General features: G+C 47.4%; 1 protein-coding gene across 1 annotated transcript in view; it reads right to left on the reverse strand.

Moving 5' to 3' along the window:
* Nucleotides 1-7,932, reverse strand: part of ARHGAP31 (Rho GTPase activating protein 31) — a 78,038-nt gene that overhangs the window by 69,100 nt on the left and 1,006 nt on the right. The gene's annotated exons all lie outside the window — the stretch shown is intronic.

Raw genomic sequence — 7,932 nt, forward strand, 5'->3', positions numbered from 1 at the left:
GGAATTAAACCCCTCCCTGGCCAGTTCAGCCCAGACTGGCCATGCCACCCCATCTAGCTTCCCTACAGCTGAGCGCTCTAGTGACCCCAGCTCCTGGCCTGAGCAACTGCAGGCATGTGCCTGCATGTCTGCTCCGTTACAAACCGGTTCACTGTCTGCAGATTAGACTAACTTGCAAAGGTTGAATCAATTCAGGCTCCAGCTTTTTTAATGTCTGTCCCTAACCATACAGCCAACCAGGGGCGATTTGTAGGGGGTGTGTGAGGGTGCACGTGCACCTCCTGAGTGTGGCGGTGCACCCCATACAAAAAGGGGCCTGGGCAATTGCTGCTCACCACCCCCCACTGCCAGTACTACCTGGTTGGCGCTCGCCACCATGCTCCTGCCACTGCCATGCTCCCCCAGCCACTGGGGACACACGTCGTTCATGCAGCCAACCATTCAAGTCAGCAGAGGAAAGGCAGCCAGACCCAGAGAAGCTGACCTCACATGAGCCACAGATTTCAGACTTGGTCTGAAAGGGAGCTTCTCTGCCAAACAAACTGCATGCTGCCTGAATAGGAGGTTCATCAGAACAAAAGGGTAGCAAGAGATTGAGACCCAAAAATCAGGTGCCCTAGTACATGCTTTTGATGCCTGATCTGAAAACCAGGAGGCTGCCCCAGGAAGACGAATCAGTGGCTACAGAGGACTCTGCATCTTCTTTCTTTCTGGCAAAGTATTTCAATTATTATTTCACTTTAAAAATACCGATGTGTTCCACAGTAATGTTCTTAAACACCACAGCTCACAAGAGCTTTACAGGCACTTCTTGGGAAGCAAAGACTGTCCAAAACTGCAGCATCTTTATTAAGGCAGTGACACTAACTAAACACTAAACACTCAGCGCAGTCATCGTAAGACTTGTATAGGAACTGTCAGGAACTTATTCTATAGGAACAGAGAGGGACATGTCAACCTGAGAGACTGGTATTGGCAGAGAAAGATGGGGGTGATGGGGACTGGGATTGATGGACATTGACAAGAAGGTGTTGGAGACAGCCATTGTAATAGTGATTTATATTGGCAAAACAATGAGGGACACTGGGAAAAAACACTGGGATTTGTTCGATAGGGATGGGGGAGAGTGCTGAGGAACAGGTAATGGGAAGAGAGCTAATGAGTACTATGGAAGCTGATGGTGTGTACTGGGAGACAGGGAGAACCACACAGAGGAAAAGACTGTTGGAAAGCATAGGATGATGGATACAATAGGTGGGCACTAGCGAGATGATAAATCTTAATGTAGCAGGGAACGGTATGAGGGATGTGTTCCTACCCCTCAGTCCTGGTGGAATAGGCATCTCTCCTCCCTCCACTCACTTTGTGTCTGTTCAAACATTCCTGAATCCCAGACTGATAAGAAGCCTTATCTTTTATCACTAAACTCTTCCTGAGGTCACCAAAACAAGAGGTTGGGCTTGTGTCTGCCCCCATGGAATATAAATCCTGCTTGTCCGTGTTCTCCAAACCACTTTGCTCTCCACTCTTAATAATCCCTGAATCTCCTCTCAGGCTTCAGTGAGTGGGAGGGAAGGGGAACACAGGACAAAGGAGGCAATGGGAGGAGAGGGCTGGATTCAGCCCTCACTCTGTTTATCCAGCCTCCATTATCCCAAACCTTGAAAGCCTTATGTTTAACTCTTGACTAAATTCCCACTGAGTTCAATAGGAATCTTTGTCTAAATGAAGGTGTCTGGATCTGGCTTTAAAACAAAAGATTGGGGGTAGGGCAGGGGTTCCAGCACTGACTGTTTAATGCAACGTGGCAGTCCAATGTGGCAACTTCCCACCAGGCAGAGGCAACACCAGCCCATCCTGGTAACTTCCCAGCAGGGAGAGACAGTCAGTCCAGACATCAGTCCTGGGCCTCCACCATCCTGAGGCCTTCAACTCAGAAAGAAAATCAGACCACACTGAGAACAGTGAATGTCCACATAATACCTGTGACAGACCAAGGGAAAAGGCCCTTCACTTCAAGGGAGCCACGTGCTGCCAGCAGATGAAAAGCAGAAACATTCAGGACTGCTGTTCTCTCAGGGTTGGATTAAGGGTTGATGCCATCTACCTATCTAGGCTCAGCTGCCAGAGTCCCCTCATTATGTCAGAATCTCAGTTTTCATTTTTTTCAAGTGAGTCTCTGTCCATATACACAAAAGGCTTGATGCTATGACCCAGGTGTAACCAGTGCTGCAGCATTTACCTGAGTCTGCGGACAGCCCAGAACAGCTGCTCTGAGAGGTAGGATCTGCCCTGTTCAACTCAGCAGGAAACTCAGATCCAATGCTAGGGTGTCCCCGCACCCCCAGCAGAGACTCTGCATGGTAGGAGAAGAGTGCAGCAGACTCCACCAAACCATACTAGCACTGAGGTAAAGGTTGAAAGATCCCCTTTGAAAAGAGTGAAGAGATCCTTGACATTGCTTCTGCTGCTCCACCAAAGGAGAGGGAAGGCTTGCTGCTTCCCTCAGGAAAGGAGGACCCCAGCACCATTCCCTTTGCCTCTACCCCTCCAACAGGGAGCAGGGCTACAGCAGAGCTACAGAAGGAGCCACCTCACAGTGCACCCAGAGCCTGGGTCTGTCTTACACCAAAACTGCTGAAGGCCAGCTACCCACCAAGGTCAGGCCCTTCTCAATCATACCCACTTTACCAAGTTGCTATGAGGTGAGCTTTGCTGCCCCCATACCTACATTCTTCTACAGCTCCCTATAGCCACTCTACCCAGCCAGCTATGGGGCAGTCCTAACCACTCCAAACCTGCTCTGCCCAGCTGCCTATGGGATTAGGCCTCATCTGCTCTGACCTAAGCACCACTGCTGACCTCCACAGTGGTCTCCCTCCTGTAAAGCTCTCAGGGCTCTATCCAGGGGCTTGCAGAAGGCTGAGCAAGTATTACATTCACAGCCTGACTTCACCCCGCACCCAATCCCAACGACCCTTATTTTTTGTTCTCCTCTCAGTAGAGTGCTGCTAGCAGATTTTGTTTCACGACAGACCAGAAGTCTCTGCTCAGGGAAAGGAGGAGCTCCAAGTGTGGAACACAAAGGGCTTGTTTGTTTCAAAGGTCTTGAAAGAAACAGCCTGATTTCTCCAGCAGAAGAACAAAGCCAAATACTGGAGTCAAGCAAAGGAATGTGAAGAGCCCTGGGTACAACACACTTCGAAGGAAAGGCAGAGAATGTAGAAGAGGGCTTGGAGTGGGGAAGCTGAGCTCACTGCATCCCAGTCAGACAACATCATGCAGGAAACAGATTTACAGCAAACCACAAAAGGGTACAGCAACAGTAGAATTAACTACCCTGCATCTGGGACATGCCAGGACACAGGGCTGCCCCTTGCAGGCTAGGAGTGAGGTGTTTCTACTCATTGTCTTCATAGCACTTCCCAAGTCAAGACCCTGGGTTCTTGCATGGTCAATATTCAAAATTCAGAAAAGGAGTCAGCAAAATCTTCTTCCCAAAGATTACCTATCCTCTCGAGTCCCCAGCAAACAAAGTAAAACAAAGTTTGGGCCAAAGCCTGCCTCAGCATCATGTCCTTGCCTCCCTTGTCCTTAGCAGCTCCACTGCAGAAGACCTGATGAATTGACCCTAAGCTAACCTAGCCTTTCCAGATATCACATCCAGTCCCGTTCCTAACTGGAGATAGGCTTGAGTTTCCTACTTTGGGGGACTAAATGTGTTAGTAGGGTTAAACAGAGTTATAATTTGACTCACATATAATTCCCATAGATAATTTTGTCTAAGTGCACAGACTTCTGGACTTGGCCATAAATGAATATAGGGAGGCATGGTAGTTGTATAGAAGTCCTGGTGTTGATATAATATCCGACTTGATGTAATATCCCTATCAGGTCATGTCTGGGACAAGCTGTAGTTTGGGAGTAAAATTGGACTACAACCTAAGAGTAAAGTTGGACTAGCAAAACCAGCTGTTTCTTCCATAGGCCAAGTCAGACTGACCAAAACAAGGTTCATCCTCATTCACGGTCCTTGACTTTGCACTTCCCTCTCCCAGTACACCCATCATTACAAACAACGTTATAATTTTCTGTGGGAACAGTATAGCAGATCTGCTACTCCCATCAATGGCAATGGAAGAGGTGGACATTTCTGCAACCAGGCTTTCCAAAGCTTAACTACAGATGTGGCTGCCTATTTTGAGCCAACCTCACTAAAATTTTGGCCAGGACCTCCATTCATTACTGTGCCCCCAGAGTTGTTCAACAAGGACTCCATGGGAAGAGTTCCCTCTCCCTGAATCACTGATTGTGCCTCCCCCCTGCACTGCTCAGATGCTCCCACTCTTAAAGAACAAGGTGCTCCCTTGTGAGGCTCTAACAAGGCCACAAAAGACCATTTGTGCATGTGAAGGAATTCAGTGCTGAGGAAGGCATGAGATTGAGCTGGAAGTCATCAGTTCATCAGTGTTGCCAACCCTCACCATTTTATTCCAACTCTTATAGCTAGGGTTTTTCTTAAAGCCCTAGCTCCTAGTATCAAGACAGGACTTGAGAATTTCATTTTATAGACCTCAACAACAGAAGGCAAAGAAAAAGACCTCAACATGGATTATTTAACAAAATATCTTGTGATTTTAAGCCAGACACAATTTTGCATCCTGAGGATTACCTAGAATGAGTTACCCCACAAAGAGAACAGTCGCCCTCCACCATCCAACCTGTGCGTTTCACTGGCAAAAGGTGTTTAGATTCCCACGTCCCCTGAAAGTCCTTGGCTTCTCTATTGAGACTGCCAGCAAGAAGACCAGTTAGGATCCACTCTGATGACAACAGGAGCTAGCTAGAAATGGCAAGCTCATTTCATGCTAGCTTCTAACCAGCCTTTAGAGTTTAGACTGAAACAACTTTCAGACACTGATGATCCAGGTCATACATGAGGAGTTGTCCTAGCGGCAAAGGCTTTGTATTCCAATACCAGCTGCTGTGCCTGCTAAAATCATTTGAATCTGAATTCCTACTATGTAATAATAACCCATTATACTTCTACAGAAATTTTCATGCCATGGTTGGTCCTCAAGCCTTTATAAAAACTGAATTACATGAACCTTCGATGAGGCAAAAGCAGCATTTTGTTGAAATGCAGCCATCTCTGGTGCAGAACATGATAGACTACTACTTAACAGTTAAGGACAAGAAATGACAGAAGGGGAAATTTTGATACCTTAGACAGAATATAATTCTCTCCACTGGAATTTGGCAAGGACACAGGGACTTGCAAAAAAAAAGCACAATCAGCTCTTGAATAACCACACACCATCAAGAACTGGGTTTTCTCTCATCTGGAACACAGTACCTTCAGAAACACAGCGCCCCACAACAGCCCATTGAGTCAACACTGAGGCCTGACCCAGAGAGAAGACAGCCGCGCTGACTTGCCAACACCGCTTCCTGCAGCACCCAGATGTTCCTGAGAGCTCACCCTCCCCAGCACAGTTGCTCTAACATTCCCTTCACTTATGAAAGCTTGCAGGACCACAGCACAAGGCAGCATTTGCAAGCTGGCATAAAGCTGCTCTTTATTGGTTTATGCCAATTGGTTCTGCTCTGTGCGTGGAGCAGAACCAATCCGGCTTGCCTCCAGCTGCCCCTTCTCCACCCTGGCCTGCTGCTCCAATTAATCCTTCTGGGTGCCTTTGAAAAATCAGCTTTCACAAAGTTCCACAGCACAAAGTTTTTTCTGGACCACAGTCAAGCTGCCTGACCCCTAGATCAGGACTGCCGGCTGCTGTGAACCAATACCCCGTGATCTCATATCCTTGCTTGTGAACAGGCCAGAGCTAGAGCCAGCATCCCGCCCCCCGCAGACTCCCAGACTCATCTGCTTTCCCCACGAAGAATTCTGCTTACAAAGGAAAGCAACTCTTGCCTACTAGCTCCACAGATCTCTTGCTGTGGGGTTACCAGCTGGTCCTGGCAGACCACTGGGTTTGGGATAGTTAAACTGTTTTGCTAACTGTAATCTTCCATGTCCTAGCTTCCCTTCTAAGTTCATCCCATAGTTCCAGTCAGATCAAGACAGGAGATTTACAGCTCAGCAAATAACACTGAGTCCCCCTCCTCCCTGCCCCCAGTATTAGGCTTGGTTTCACAAGTATTAACCCTCAGGGCACTGCCACCCACCTCCATCCCCTATCCCTATAATCTGACTCATAGGTTTCCTTAGGGGTACATAACAATTGGGTCTTTCATTTCAGGATCACACAGCTCTGCACACTACACAGCCAACAGGATTATATAAGAGGAAAAGATTTGACTTTTCCCCCACACATTGTTCCTTGAGACACACTATGGAAATGGGTTTAGCTGTAACTTACCTATATACACCCCCCCACCTTTTTTTTTTAAAATAAAGTCTAAGAACTCAGCCTTGCTTTCCTGGCACAGTTCCAACTGGGGTAATCCTCTCTGAATGCCCCCAGCAGTTTCCACTGGATAGGTGATTCTTGCTTTTTCCTGTCTTGAACAGCTGTGCAGGGCTACTGTACACTGCTGTAAATAGGTCCTCCCTCCCCAGCAACAGCTGCATTTCAGTGGCACATGAAATTCATATCCTCAGTTCCTTCCATGTTTGCACAATAATGCTAGCATGTTCTGTTTGTTTTAAAGTTGGTTATATTGGTGTGTTGTTTTAGATCATTTGAATAAGTAAGCACATGAAAGATTTTGTAAGTAACTCAGATTACTGTGAATTTTCACTTGGCACTATCCAGAGCGACATGTGTTATAACATGCACATTATTACATGGATGTCATGTATGTATGTCATACATGCTTCTTGTATAATAGAAGAGACCTGCTGGAGTATCTAGTCCAGCTCTCTGCCAGTGCATACATCAATCATCCTCATCATCAAGGAGAAGACTGTATTGTAAGACCTACCCTCTGTGAAGCTGATGTTGCTTCAAGAGCTTTTCAGCTCTGTGTAGCCTGAATTTGTCAAGAGAAACCAGCTGGGAACACAGTGTTAACACAGATAGGGGTCAGGGCAGTGGGGACGGCAGAGGATGCATTTATTCTTTTCCCAGCTAACTTGCAAATACAGACTCTGCCTGTTGAGGTCTCGGTTGCCTCTTTCATCCTCCAGCCCTATTTTAAGACAACAGCTCCATTCCTTTCCTCATCTCAGACTAACCATTTCAAAACCCAGACCCTCTGACCTCATTGCAGGCACCCTGTCTGACCCACCATATGCTTGTACAAATCTAGGGAGGAGGGCATTATGTGGAAAGAGAGATTAACAGGCAAAGATGGGGAAATAATTAGCTCAGTGCCCCCCTCCAAAAGTTCCCCAGATATCTCTCCTCCATCTATCAATTCATCCCCTCTGTCCTTACTCAGCATAGTGATTAAAGGATGAGAAGGGACATACGCATGAATCAGGGAGGGCCAGATGGGACATTCCCAGTTCCCCCCACAGGCCCTCTCCTGCCGGCACTGCCTCCACTGCCTTAGATTTCAGCAGAAGTCCACAGTCTCAGGACCTGGAAGGGATCGACTCTAAGCAAGGGATTGACTGGCCAGCCTGGAGCCTTTCATGCTTGCTGTCTCCCTAACCTGGCCTCACAGTTGGAGATCAGAGTTAGTCCTGTCTCTTCGCAATCCTCAACCAGCCTGAGAGCCCTGAGTGACACCCCCATGCCACCCCATACACATACACCGAAGCTCTCCCCACCCAGCAGTCAGCCTGCAAGAATCATGTAGACATCAAAGTGATCTCCTGGGTATTCATTCATTGTGAATAGGGCAAGAGCTGCACTTCCACAAGATACAAGACTTACACATTCCCTGCCCCTAGAGGATGGGCACAGGGTAGCTTTTGCTTTAGTCTTGCCAGCCAAAAAAAAAAAAAAAAAAGGGGGGGGGAAAATA

The sequence above is a fragment of the Gavialis gangeticus genome, unplaced genomic scaffold (assembly GCF_001723915.1).
Source record: "Gavialis gangeticus isolate Ggan-Ray unplaced genomic scaffold, GavGan_comp1, whole genome shotgun sequence".
NCBI lineage: Eukaryota > Metazoa > Chordata > Crocodylia > Gavialidae > Gavialis > Gavialis gangeticus.